This window comes from Stegodyphus dumicola, chromosome 7, assembly GCF_044657685.1.
Source record: "Stegodyphus dumicola isolate Sdum_Otavi_A_Nest chromosome 7, ASM4465768v1".
In the NCBI taxonomy this organism is placed as follows: Eukaryota; Metazoa; Arthropoda; class Arachnida; order Araneae; family Eresidae; genus Stegodyphus; species Stegodyphus dumicola.
In genome coordinates this window covers 58,452,015-58,467,608 of record NC_140774.1, presented here as the reverse complement: position 1 = coordinate 58,467,608, position 15,594 = coordinate 58,452,015, and the positions used below count along the sequence as shown (strand labels likewise).

At 33.8% G+C, this 15,594-nt stretch overlaps 1 long non-coding RNA gene across 1 annotated transcript in view; it reads right to left on the bottom strand.

Annotated features, from left to right (window-relative positions):
- Positions 1-15,594, bottom strand: part of LOC146996194 (uncharacterized) — a 52,250-nt gene that overhangs the window by 17,359 nt on the left and 19,297 nt on the right. The window contains exon 2 of the long non-coding RNA XR_015042029.1: positions 14,646-15,147. This is a non-coding gene — a long non-coding RNA (uncharacterized LOC146996194). The remainder of the gene's footprint in view (positions 1-14,645; positions 15,148-15,594) is intronic.

Genomic DNA, 15,594 nt, shown 5'->3' with positions numbered 1-15,594 from the left:
TATCTGTCCAATTCTGGTGTGCCCTGTACCACAGCAAACACCTTCTCCGACGAGCAGGCGTTAATGGTATACACCGTACAGGTCGTCGTACAAAGAGACCACCATTGTGCAGCCTTCTGGCCATGGTAACACGCCTGTTCTGTATGTCTTGAGATTTTTCCCGCTGTTTGCTGTTTCTTCTTGCCTACAGGGCAATATAACGCTCTTCCGTTGTTGTGGTTGCTCGAGGACGAGATGTCGTCTAACAGATTTTATTCTTCCACATTTCGCACTGATGCAGCATCTCGACGTCGTTTAAACTGATATATGCCGTGCAATAGCTTCTCCAAAATGCTGATCTAACAACTCCAGTGATTTTTACACCCATCCGACACTCCCTCATTATGTCTAGCTGCAAATATGAGCATGTGTTAATGTAACTGCGCAAAAAAATATGACAGTTCTGTACGACTTCTGCTGGGCCGATTGACGAAATTCAAACTGCGCTTGTCATGTTTCGAAAGCTCGTCTTAGGACATAGATTTATTTAAAGCATTACTCTAGCGTAGGTATTTTGAAATAAAGCCGGACTTTTCCTGAAATAACATATAAATTTTTTCCCATATTTCGATTTTACAAGTCAAATTATGCTTAGGTACTAAATTTTGTAATTTTTGGAGAGAAATTTAAAAATTTATGTCGGCGCATTTTTTTTTTCAGTTTGCGCCAAGAGTAATTCATTTGGCGGAATTCTTAATTTATACAAGTAGTAACCTACTTATTTTCCTTTTTTTTTTTTCATTGATACAATGGCATACACTGTACAGGAAAAGAAGTCTATCGTTCATCCTTTCAAATAATTTTAACAAAGTGTGTAAACCAGATTTTCGTTACTATCGCTTATATTAAATATGCCAAACTTCAAAACGCACAAAATGTAAAGCCGGATATCTTCAGAAATTTTGAATAAAGAACTAATTGTTTGCAGGTGTACCTAGAAAGATGATGTTACATTAAGATGATGTCAAACGTTTTATTGGTTATAATGTAAAATGTTTTCGAAAAATTTAGAAAATTTATTTTAAAAACATATTTAAAAATAAAACAAAAACAAAAACAAAACAAAAAAAAAAAAAAAAAAAAAAATGTGCGAATTATATTTGGCCTAAATTTCGATTTCTGGAAGAAGGAATCAAGTAAGTGTAATAAGAAAAATCTATATTAATAAATATATATCAAATTTAATTAATGTCAAGGAGCTAAAATTTTGAGAGCTACGTTTTTAAAAACTACTTGTGCGATTTATAGAAAACTTGCACTTTGGCATTATTTGAATCATAGAATCGAAATGTGGTTCGTGTGTATGTGTGTGTATTTAATTATGGCAAAGCACACTAGGGCTACCTGCCTAAGGGGAGGGATGCTTTCGTGGAGGACTTTCTAAGGGAAACTGGCTCGTATATACGTTACACATGGGGGAACCACGAAAACGCCCATGCAGCCAGCCTGTTCGCGGGATTCGAACCTCGGACCGAACTACCAGCGACTTTACCGCTCGGCCGCTGGTGGGCTTAATGCACATAATGTTTTTGTGGATAAACATAATGTATTATATATTAAAGTAAAAGACAAACAAAATTATCAACTGATTAAATATTGCTTAGTTCTTCATATAAGTCCCTACAATTGTCTGTAATAGATTCAGAAAATTCAGATCTAATGAAATTTTAATAAGAAAATTTAATATGAACAAAAATAATTAAATAAAAAAGATCATAAAATTTGATAAAAAAATAATAAAATTTAGATGAAGTAAGATATTACAGAAACATTATTCTGAAATTCGCTAGGGGTGAGAAATACAGTTTGCACAATTTAGCTTTCATTAATTCAATAGCTTCATTTATTGCCGGAAAAGTCTATAGTAAAAGTTAAAACCGGAAAATTTGATATTCTGTAGAGAGCCGTGCTGAATAACCGGTGAGCTGGTAGCTATTATAATCTAAAAGTTTTTCATTATTCTAATAATCTAAATAAAAGAAATTTAAGGATCAGTCATTTTTCAGTTAGACGTTATAGATATTCTGGAAAAAAAGATTAAAATAAGCAAAATATTTTCAGTCCAAGATATCCACAAAGTTCGCTATATCCGTTTTTAATTATATTTAGAATTTTGCTACAGCCGCATAAAGTAACATTTAAGTGTATAGAAAATTAAACAGGACCGAAATGTTAAATCGTTATAAGCGGTTCGCTATTCATGGTTTCAGTGTTTAAAAGAGCTGTAGGTAAAATTAAACTCAAAGTAAAAAATCGACATTTTGAACTTTTTTTAAATACGGTAGCCTTTAAATATCCAAAACGGAGTTGATAAAGTATCATAATGTTATTCAGAACATATTTAAATAACTATGCTTTTAAAGCAGCATTTAGTTTCAAAAACTGAAGCATTACATATGACAACTTTTAGTCAAAATAATTTTAACTAGAGATGTAAGAAAAAATAAATTTCTTCAAATCCGATTCTGAAGAGAAAATTTCTTGAAATCCCTCTAAACGTTCAAATTTGATAACTTTAGAATACTTTTTTTAAGATTAATTGTAACGGAAGGAGCTTTCCTTAATACTCACTGACCAGTAAAGCCGTATAGCCAAAAATATTTTCTTGACGCCTTTAAGAAAATATGTATATAACCGGAAGTATGTATACCCCGAATCTTCAAATATGTCCAAGAAATTAAAGCAATATATTAAAAGTACATAAATCATCAGGATAAAAGTACATAAATCAACAGGAGCATCTTGGAATTAATATCAAGAAAATACCTTTTTCTCATGGTAATTTTGAGAAATATGCTTTCTTAGCGAAACCCTGTACCTATCAAAGTTTTAACTGAAGAAAAATTTAAACTGTGGATTTAGTAAAAATAGTCTTTATACCATTATTAAAAGATACAAATGAAAGTTTTATTTTATTTTCCTAGCGCTTAAATTTTACTCTGGCAGCAACCTCCCCTTCAAACTCTCATTTTCAACCCACGCTTTCTTGCCAGAATGAGATTTTAGTTTCGCGTTTTGTGCAAAGTAGGATAGGAATGATGAGGTGTGTTTCTTCAAACAGAGCGTGTTCAGCCTTTCGGCCATGTTGTTTCGTTACTAGTTGAAGCTTGTTATTTTACGGCACTGCATATTATTTGCCGGTTAACCTACGTTAGTTGTATGAGCCAAGAGCCAACTACGCGTTAAATTATCTCTGTGCAGCTTCGGCTGGTTATTCAACTTTTTATTAGTTTTAATCTTTCTTTCTATTTTGAATTACCGTCAAAATTGTTCGCGTGATACTGTACGCACGAGAAGTTTCGTCTGTGAAACTTTCTTCAGTGAATCTTTTCACTCTTCTTCTTGCAGTGTTTCTGACATATCAGAAATTAGCGAATAATAGCTTTACAGTTCTATTAAGCTGTAGCTTTTAAGTAACCTTAATTCAACTAGAATCTTATAGTTTGTTTACGTTTACGAGCCATGTTACTGGAAAGTGGAAAATTTAGTTTGGGCTGCTCCAAGGCTTAAATATCCACCGGCGATAGTAAACCCAGTGGAGGGTTTGGGCTTCAAAGTCCGGACCATGAGGGACGCTATGAAACCCGCTGCGACTTTCGACGGAGAAGGTTCCATTATGTTGTTCCTGGAACAGATGAACTTTCATTTCGTACCATACCGTGTTTCAGAATGTTACAGTTACTACGGCAAATTTTGAAAGGCCAAGCATTAAGCTGGTATAAGGGCATAGGCAAGTTCCTGCTTCGGGAGCTACGAAGTGAAGCCTAAACTTGAAAAACGTTTAAAAATACGCTACCGAGAGCATTCCCATTTATACCAATTTGGTTCCTAAGATGAACCCTTAAATTCTAGTACTCTAATAGAATATTTAATCTGCGCAAATAAAACAGTGTAACACCATGTTAAAATATCGCTAAGAAAAGTTTTTAATAATTATTCCTATTTATTATCAACTATATAAGTAATGAAAGCAGTACCTTGAAACATTAATTGCACTGGATAGTTTAGTAACATGCAAAGAACAACTGGTTTATAGCGAACTTTCATATAAAAAAGCGTTATGCATAGAAAGAAATACAATATTTTGTCGTTAGGTTGTATTGGATCGTTCAGCTCAGCAAGCAATAGGTATGAAAACTGCGATTTTCTTCTGTAACAGAACTGAAATATTTTTATGGAGAATCATTACGGAAATGGATTCTGCTTCGCGTATCTTTATTTATCTGCTAAGATTCGTATTAATATTATTACGGTTAATATTATTACGGTTCATATTCTTCTGGGTCGACTGACGAACTTTGAGTCTTTCATGTCCCGAAAGTGCAACTTAGCAAATATATTAGATTACCTAGGTATTTTGACGCAAAATCCTATTTATTCTGAAACGACATACGGATTTTTTTCCATATTTCAATTCTACGACTGGAGTTGTGCCTAATATTAAATTTTGTAAATAGGGTGAGAAATTGAAAAATTTAGTGTGGTGCACTTTTTTTGGTTTGCGCCAACAATAACTCACTTGGCAAAATCTTAATTTACTACAATCTTTCATTATTGTCGCTTATAACAAACATGCCACATTTCAAAACGCGCAAATACAGGGTGTCTCAAAAAATGTACTCACAATGTAACTGTCGCTAACATGCTGCCTTTTTTTAATTGCAGGTGTAATTAATTCATGACAGCATGGCAGGAAATCAACTTAGCTTGGAAGAGAGGAAGTTTGTCCTGAAAGAAGAACTGGAAGACCGAGAACGCCATTGAAGTGCAAAGGCGATTTCAGAAGGGGATTCGCAAAAGCGCCACGAACGTGCCGAACCATTCCTGGCATCAGAGACAGGTTTGAAGCAGATGGAAAAGTTCTGGACGACCACGGACATCCACGAGCTCTGGAAAAGAAGAGCAGACTACCCTAACCAGACTCAACCTGATCAACTGATCAACCTGATCTCAACGAAGACTATCCTGACCAAAGAGTTCAATTCTGTGTGTGGAGCGATAAGACATCTTTTAAATTAAATGGCTCCATTAATAGTCATAATTGCACATTCTGAGGGCCTTGTAAATCTACATGTAAACTAAACAGGAGTAGCAATGTGGTGTGGAATATCCGCTCTGGGACCATTTTTTAACAGATCTGTCACTGATGAGAGTTACCTAAACTTGCTTCAGGAGTTTGTCGGTCCACAAATTTCAGAGATGTTTGGTGATGACGACAAAAATTACTTTCAGCAAGACGGAGCACCTCTGCAATACCATCACGACGCTCACTTCGACGCAGCTTTTCCAGACCCATGGATTGGAAGGAGGGGTAGCCCTGAATATCCTGCGCATTCCCCAGACATCACCCCATGGACTTCGTTTAGTGGGAATATCTAAAAGAAAGTTTATAGCACCAAACCAAGAACAATTGATGCATTGAAATTGGAAACTGAAAGACAATGTCGCGATATTCCTAACGACCTGTTCCGTGACGTTTGCGAATCCCTTGGTGTGCGTTAACAGCGTTGTTGTCTGGACAATGATAGTCATCCATTTGAACATTCAAGAACATGATTTCTTCTATTTGTCTTCTGTATTCGAAGCCTTTCCACTTCACTCTAATGTTCAGAAATAAAGTTTTCCTCGGCTAATCATTGGAATATGGTAACAGGTAGTTTGGCGATATTTTGGTAAGGCGATAAAGGTTACTAGCTAGGACTTTAGCAGTGTACATGGATAACTTCAAGAGTGTGCGCAATGCTATTTTTGTGCAATTCTGGGATGTTTTTTTAAGTGAAAATAGGTCGACGTGTACATGGATGATACCGTGTATGTGCAATTTTTAAAAAGGCGGCAAGCAGTGGGCGATTTTGCACTTTCTCCCAATTTCGCACCTAATTTTCGTCATGATTAAGCACTTTTGTTCCATAAAAGTTCTAGTATAAGCGTAATTCGGCTAGCAGATTGTTGGAAAAAATGTTAAGTAAAAAAAAAAAAAAAAAAAACACCTTTTTTACGTAAAAACAAAATGGCGTCCAAAACAAAACTAGCAGGTTCCTGTAGTAGGGTTGGTCGCCAAAAAATCGCCAAGTTACCATAATCCTAAGATTAACCTTTTCCTCCTCATTCGAAGTGCGACTACGTTTTTTTATAAATTCACGTATATCTTGAGAAATTTTGAATAAACTGTTAATTTATTCCAGGTATGTCTCGAAATAAATCTACTTTAAGATGATGGCGAAAATTTGATAGCTTTCAAAATAGTTATTCGAAAAATTCATAAAAGTTACTAAAAAATACAAACTTCAAACATAAACCAGAAAATACTAGGATTTTTATTTTAATTGATTCTAAATTTCGAATTCTGAATGAAGGAATGAATTAAATTTAATAAATAAAGGGAATATTTATAAATATATAGCAATTTCAATAAACATCGAGGGGAGAAAATTTTGAGAGTTTAGTTTTTAAAAATATATACTCGTGCGAATTTTACAAAACTTGACACTTTGGCATAACTTGAAACGTAGAAACCAAACATGGAAAGTAATATGTATGTGATTTCAGAAGTAGTCCGATTTCGTGCCAAAGTACCCACGTTAGAATAATGCTATATGTAAATCTAATATATATTCGAAGTCGCGCTTTCGAGATATGGAAAATTCAAGTTAAATTTCGTCAATCGGCCCAATAGAACGGGGAATTCAGGACTGTTCTATTTTTTTATGCAGGGTATACAATAATGAAAACATGAAATGTTCATTTAAGGAGTGATACGCATCCCTGAAAATAAAATATTATTTTTGCTGAAATAAACAAGAAAATTTATCCAAAAACTTTGCGCGAAAAGAAATCTCGGCGTAATTTGCTGAAAAAGCCATATTTCAGCAACGGAGTGCGATATGTTGAGGAACCAAGCTGCTCAAGCGAGGGTAAAAGGTTACTAATCAACAACGAAATAGAAAAAATTCCTCATGCTAGAAACGTATTAGCTCCTTGAAGGTAAAGAATAATGCTTGTAGGCAGTTCAGTATGTCAAAATAAACAATACGGATAGGTTATTCGCTTATCTTAGAACACAACAATTTGTTTAGTTCTCTCATGAATATCAAGCCTCTTCTGTTTTAAAAATGACGACAGCAGCAATGTTGCTAAATGACAACTGAAAAGTTACACTTACATGTTTTATCTGTATGTATTATGTACTAAATGACAAGGGAGTACTTTTAGTAGACATCAGATATGAAATATCACTGAACTTTTAAACGTAACTTAGATTAATAAACTATATGATATTTTTTTGTACTGTAAGCACTTGATAATACTTTTGCTAGATTTCTAAAGTGAAGAAAACGTTACATAGTACAAGCGATGATGAATATGACAATTTGCTTCTCACGATCTACATCTTTTTATAATGCAACTCTTTATAAAGCATGATACTTTGGAAAAACATACTTAAGCGTTGTCTAAAATAACCCAAGATTTCCCGTAAACAAATACCTAATTAATTATTTAAAATTACTGTATGTATGTATTTTATAAACGAAACCACTCTCTGCAAGTACTGTGTAAATACATCTAATAGAGTCGTACAACGAAAAGTTTAAACAGGAATAATTTATGAATTTATATTCATGAAACCATGAGCACTGCAGCATTTAAATTTCGATAATTAGGTTCTCATTTATAAATCTCAAATGAATTTAATACATAAATATCACAGACACAAACAATAATAATAATAAGCAACAAGAAGTAGCACAACATTACACAGATTCTTATTAGATATTTAGCGTATGAAGCGTAATCTCTTTATGCTCGATATTGGAAAAACTGCTGGCGGATATATCAGTTTCCGTGATGAAAAAAAAAAAAAAAAAAAAGGTTGATCTTTACATTATGGTAACTTGGCGTTTTTTTGGCAAAAATTTGGCGACCAACTCTCCTACAGCAACCCTCTATTTTTTTTTCCCGCCGCCATTTTGTCTTCACGAAGTAAAGACATGTTTCTTTTCTTTTTATCTACTGAACACTTCTTCCAACAATCTACTTAGCCGAATTACACTTATGCTAGAAATTTTATCTAACAAAACTGCTTAATAATGACAAAAATTCACTGCAAAATTGGGAAAAAGTACACAATACCATACTCCTTACGCGTTTTTCAAAATAACACATACACATAAATCATGTACATGCCGACTTATTTTTACTTAAAAAAACATCCCAGAATTGCACAAAAATGGCATTGCGCACACTCTTCACTATATCCATGTACACTGCTTTTTTCTCATAAATTAGAAAAATTTCAGGAAAATACATGACAATTTTCTCAATCTTTAAACCCGGTAAAAAGAACATATATGAAATTACCTGATCGCGAAACAGTATTTACCCTTTACAAATATGAACATTTCCACATATAAAATAAATAAAATATCCAAAAACTTTTAACCTCTAAATCATCCATTACATTATACACGTCACCAACGAATTCATACCGCAAGCATTACAAATACTTAGTGTCAAATATTTAAATTATTTCCATGCACGTTTACTTCAACTAAAACGTATACCAAATTCCTACAAACATAAAATTCACAAAATAACTAGCATTTAATTAAAATATAATTAAATTCAAAAACACTACTTAAAATATAAATGAGCACATACATTAAATTAATACATACATAAATACCCATTTCGAATTCACTTTAGTTACGGCCATGGGATCCAAAAATTCACGAACACTGTTTCACACAACACAGAATAAAGCCAAATACAAAATTTCCAGATTTTTCCCGATTTCCCCCCCTTTTCCGATTAAAGAACCGTAATTCGTCCATTAATATCACATGACATATCCCATGATCTCTCATTTCCCTCACACAAAATAATGCGTAATCGGAACTGAGTACTGCTCACATTATTACCAAAGTCCTTTAGTAACCAAAGTAGTAACCTTTATCGCCTCCAAAATGTCGCCAAACTACAAGTTACCGTATTGTAAAGATCAAACAAAAAAATGAATTTATAAAACTGTGGATCAACGAACACTGAGCCTCACATATATCATTATTATTCTGTTAGAGTTGTAAAGTTTGGCTTTCCACATACTGGTTGTTGGGAAAACCACACATATAATAAAAGTAAAAATTCGTAAGAAAAAATTAACCTAGTTTTAGAAAGTGTGGATCCAACTTGTATTGAGCCTCATATACAGTTAGTCACAAAAGTCTGCGTACAGACTAAATTTTAAATTAAAAAAAAACACTTAAAGCAAAGAAAAATGTATTTTAATCATTGCATTTTTTTCTTCTATTAGCTAAAACTGTAAGCTTAAATAAAAAGTAAATAATACCAGTGTAATACTTTTTAAATAATTTTTTCAAAAATATATTTTGTCAAAAAAATTCAGAAATTCCCTCCAATAAGTCTGCGCACGCTTTCAAAAAAAAAAAAAAAAAAAAAAAAAAAAAAAAAAAAAAAAAAGAGCAAAATATAAGTTTTTTACATTACTTCAATACTTTGTAGGATATCCTTTATTCTTCAAAACAGCTTGCAGACGTCTGGGCATTGACTGAACTAGTTTTTCAGTGTCATCCGACGTAAATTTCGCCTATTCTTCCTGCAATTTACTAATTAGCTCATTTCGCCAAGTAATATTGTGTTTTCGAATTCATTTCTCCAATTTTGCCCACAAATGTTCGATTGGATTGAGGTCTGTTGACTGTGGAGGAGTACGCAACTATCTTGGAGTGTGATAGAGGAGATATTCCTTCACAATTTTAGCTGTATGTTTCGGGTCGTTGTCTTGTTGGAAAATAAAGGTATTAGAAAGGTTTAAATTTCGGGCACTGTCTCGTAGATTTTTCTTCAGAATATCCAGATAAACATACTTATCCATGACTTTAACAATAATGGGAAAATTTCCAACTCCTTTCGACGACATACACCCTCATACCATCACACCGTCAGCTCCATGTTTGACAGTTGGATTTAAATTTCTCAGATTCAGTTCTGTTCCTGGTTTTCTCCATACAATAGGGTGGCCATTAACTTTAAATATTGTAAATTTACTTTCATCTGACCAAATTAGATTGTTCCAGAAGTCCTGCAAAGAGTTTAAATATGTTTTGGCAAAAGCAGTTCTTTTCTTTCTATTTGTCTCGGAAATGTATGGCTTAGACCTAGGTTTGCAACCATGATAATCGGCCTTTCGGATTCGTACAGTTTTAGGAGAAATTTCCTTGTTGCTAGTTAAAAAAATGTCTTTTGCAATGCTTGCAGCAGAAAGTTTAGGATTTTGTTTAATTCGTAAAAGAATTTTTCTTTCTTCTCTCTGCGTTAGCTTCTTCGGTCTCCCAAATATTGGTTTTACAGCAAGACTACTAGTGTCAAGATAGTTTTGAATAACTCTTTGCACACTAGAAAATGGTTTTGAAATGTTTTTACCAATATAGCGAAGAGTTTTACCTTCATCTCTCAATTTGATAATTAGTTGTCTCGTAACTAAAGGAATCTCTTTATTGGTTGTCATTTTCGTCAAAGAAAATAGAAATAACAATTTCCAATCAACGTAAAATTTGCTTCGGAAGTCAATGACCTTGAAAGTGTAACCTTCTTTGCATTCTCAAGTTTGAAGTTTAAAAGTTAGATAAGAAATCTCCTGCCTCCTTCGCGTTGTACGCAAACTTTATTGGCTTTGATTTCTGGCCACTTATCTTTTAAAAATTAGTGTGCATAAATTATTAGATATGAAAATATTACAGTTAAATAATTTCAAAGTCCCTTATTGAAACTAAATATTTAAAAAATAAAACAAAGAAACTACCCTTTTCGCACCTTAAAATTTGGATTTGATATTACTTTTCTTGATGTAAGCAGACTTTATTGAATAACTGTATGTCATTATTATTCAATAAAAGTAGTAAAATTTGGCTTTCCACATACTGGTTATTGGGAAAACCGCACATATAGTAAAAAGAAAAGATTGACCAGTGATAAATAAAATATAATAAAATGAAAAATTGACCATTAGAAAGTGTGGATCCAACTCACGTTGAGCTTCACATTATTATTCAATAAAAGTAGCAAAGTTTGGCTTCTCACATACTGGTTGCTGGGGAAAACCTCACATATAATAAAAGGAAAAAATTGGTACGAAAAAATGAATTAATTTTAGAAATTGTGGATCGAACTGATGTTGAGCCTCACCTATATCATTATTATTCTGATAAAGTAGTAAAGTTTGGCTTTCCACATGCTAGTTGTTCGGAAAACCACACATGTAATAAAAGGAAAAAAATGGCAAAATAAAGTCTGTCATCAGAATGTCAATACTTCTACTGAATCCTTGGCTAAATCTACTGTAAATATTATACGGTAAGATTTCACTTCAAAAGTTTGGGTTTGCGTTTCTATACGTAAAATTTTCAGAAACCTGACAAAGGTCCATTTTCTCGTATTTAACGGTGAAAAAGCTTTAATTATTTAGAGTTCGGTCAATTCCAAATATAACGTCATCATTAGGCGAGATACTGATGTTTGCCGTAAAATACAGGTACACACTGTTAATCACGAGTAACAAAGATTATTATCCTTACAAGTATTCGTCATCCATATCGGTGCGAAACAAAACTATTTTCAAAACACCTATTTCAACTGGTCAGCCAAATTACCCGTCGTGCATCAACACAGAAATTGTCACATGCAGGTTATAAACTTGGAATCTTACTGCAAGACTCTCTAAGCAATTAACTCCCAAAAATTACAACGCATTCAATAATATTTTGGAATCTGCTTTTTGTAACGTTTATCATCATTTTCCTATCCCAAGCAGGGAAGGTTGCTATTTAGGCAGTGAAGTTGGTATACTGCTGTCATCGTGACCGGATTCAGAAATGTATGCATGTATATGTTTGTACGTTCATACGCACTTACATATATACATGCATACATGAACACGTATATTCTATCCATGCACGCATACATAAATATATTTCTCAATACGATCCCCACAACAGAAGAGTACCGTGAAGATTTATGGGTTTGCCAAAAAGGATGAACAAGATTTTCTTACCCCAGCCATATTCTGAACATAGTGAGTAAGCAGCAGGTCGTGCAAAATTTCATTTCGAAAGTTTGGGTTTGCTTGCAGCGTAAAAGTAAATATTGATTTCGAATATATATATAAATGTTTTATTAAAGAAAAATATATAACGATAGAAAAAAAAATTATACGAAGTTAATTTTTCACTTAGATCAATCTTTAATAATTTTGACTGGATGAATAACATATAAAATAGCCCATATCTATTAGTTTAAGAGAATGTTTAATTCGCGATGACGCAAATGTTATTAAAATACAAAGTTAATTTTCCTAATGAGCACATTTTCTTACCAGTGAATAAGCACGCATTTTTACCCTTTGCAGGTAATGTTGCCAACAAGGGGACTTCCGTATTAACGCCACCGCAGCAGAAGTTGCGCTGATGCGCCAATAAAGAGTAATCGTGTTGTTCGCACGCAGTTATCTTTTGGATTCTTTTTTGCCTCGTTGTTTGCTGATTTTTGACGCCATTTTTTAGTGCTACGAAAATGTGTCTAAGATTTGCCAAACATCCGAGTATTACCCGAACAGTGGGTGGTATATGTAGATAAACAAAAGATTCGTTTGTTGTCACTGTTCCTAAAAGAACTGACTCACCCTTCTTTATAAAATTATAGAAAACATTGCAGATGGTAGCACAATTTATTCTGACAGATGGAAAGGTTACCAAACAAATAGAAAAAGAAGGATTTATACATGCTAAAGTTAATCATAAATACAATTTTATTGATGCCGATACAGGAATTCATACACAAACAGTTGAGAAAATGTGGGGCAGTGCTAAATGGAGGAACAAGAGACAGTGAGACATCATTTAGCATCTTATTTAGCAGAGTTCATATGGCGACAGATTTAGGTCGAAGAAAATAGACTGTTTTGAATCTATGTTAAACTCTGTATCAGAATTTATGATTTGTCGCAAAAATTTTAGGTGTAGTTTGGCGCCACTTAAAAACCGCCAAATCTGCAGCTGCGGTGGCGTTAATACGTAAGTATCCCAACAAGTCTAAGATGTATAAAATAGTAGTTCGTCGAAAATAGTCAAACGTAGCTTTGTCCAATCGGTTACGAATGCTTCACACTTGAACACCTTCTAAATGCTCACAGTTTCACAACTGAAAGCCAAGAGAAATTTACTTTGTTGTTTAAAATCAAAATTAATTATCGTCTAACGGTAATATAGTAAGCTGACACAAAGGAAAATTATTCAAATGCCTACTATGCTGAATAAACGTTGTTTTATATCAAAAGCTGTCTTAAGAAATTGTATTCGGTTTTATATTTGAAAGGCAGATCGTCTCGTGTAAGATTTCTTTTTATTAAATCACATATTAAAAGTGTACGATATTACGCGATTGTCAGTATGTACTTGGCTGCCTTGTTTCAGAAAGCATTTTCGGTTACTCACTTTGCAAAGTGTGAATAGCTTACCCGAGTAACAGTGTTAGATTCAGTTCCTAGAAAGCAAACACATAAGTGCATTGTGCTTTAAGTGCTAAATCGGGGGTATTTAACATGGCAATCAGAATTGCCATTTCTGTGGTATCCGGGGTATTTCAGACAACCAAAGGGCAACATGGCAAGTCTCGGAGGAGGAATGCCGTTTCTGATTATTGTGACACTTGGGCAGTTGAATTTTTCCAATAAATGTTTCAACTTTAGTGCTAAGATAAATTAGCTAAGTAAGATAACGGATTTGGTAAAAATTTTCATCAGGAATAAGCAGGGCCTGAAACGTGGAAGGGGTACCTTAGTTCTGTACTTTGTTACTTGCACAACTTGATGCCCTTTAAAAGCTAACTCGGTAAATAATTAGAAACAATGTTGATAAGTGAATTCGAGAGTATGCCTCCAAGAAGACCTTTTAAAAGGGTTTCTTATTGCGCAGGTTAAAGACATTGTGTTTTGCTAAAAACACAATGTGTTTTTAGCAAAACACAATGTCTGCTAGAAAATACTAACTGAAGATCCTATGATCATTTTCAGTAGTCGGCTCAACTTATAGAAATTCACCGTTCATCACCAAAGAACTTGCATTCTGGTGGTTCATAAGATAAAGATTTTACAGAGGTGTAAAAAGCTTTACCCTTTCTAGGCTTGACCATATTTGGTGTGGCCTAGCTGGGATTTGGCTGCTGCTTTTGCAACCTTACACCTGCCTAGACATTATTATCATTTAAATTACTAGAACTTAGAAGGTCAGGGTGAACAACACAATTCACAGCCATGCCAGAATTTACATCATTATTAACATTTACATCAGAAATAGCATTAGAAACATTATTAGATATACTGTATCATCATCAATATTAGCTAGAAAATCTATTTAGCAAAGCAATAGAGAACTCTGGCTTAGTAAGGTTAATTCACTCGTCCGTTTTATTGGGTTTTGAAAGTCGCAATTATTAACATTATCAATGCCAGAAATTTCAATTTTTATATTATTAATTTACAAAAGGATTTATAATTGGTAAACTAACTCTATTTGCAAACAAGATATCTCACTTACCCCGGAGAACACATGACCCGAAGAACTTGACATGAAGAGTCCAATATCCTTAAAAGAGTCTACACAATTCACTATTCATATCACAGCACGATGCATCGAGCACACTTAATCCATAAGAAAAGCACACTCTCAATAAAAAGAAAAAAGCGAATAGAATTCCCAGAAATAGCAGTTTCGTCGGACATGGTTAAGAGACGTACTAACATTGGGAAGGTATACATCGTAATGAATCTTGAATCCAATTCTTATGCTTCATTTTCCCGGCACAGGTTACGTGGAACCGTTTCAGAAATCAAGTGTTTCGTGCAAAGATAAAAGTTCTTCAATCAGCAATGTAATAGTAGAAAGTTTTCAAACGACCTAAATTTACGAAGCCCCTTGGAAGTCAACGTGCCAGTACGCAAGTGCCGAAATAAAGAATACCGAAGGACCTTCCGAATATTCTAAAACACACGTTGCTTCGTTCTCGGCTGTCACAACTTGTACCATTCATCCAGTTACCCTGTAAAATAAAAATTTATGTAGAGCTGTTATAGATATTTCAGAGTGGGAAAATTAATTAAACAAATTAGAAAATTGGGTACTTTTCCGTTTTGCCAGCGCAGACGATAAAATCGCCAGTAACGGTGAAACTGATGCCAAACGGAATATCTTCGCTGGTAACCTTTTACGCGTCGTTTTCAAAACAATTCGCAGCTATTTCTTATCATATTGATTACTGATACTGGCATACAATTACGTAGATTTTTTTTACCAGATAGTTCAATTTTATGCCCCTCGCGGTAATTATGTCAATTAGGATGCAATCATACGGCTCACCCGAAGGCGAAAGTACAGAAAAGGCAAGGTCAAGGATTAAATTCATCAATTCTGATGACAATGCACTAGCGAAATAAAGCACTGCGGTTTTACATAATTTCTGAATAAGCTACTCGTAAGAATTGAAATA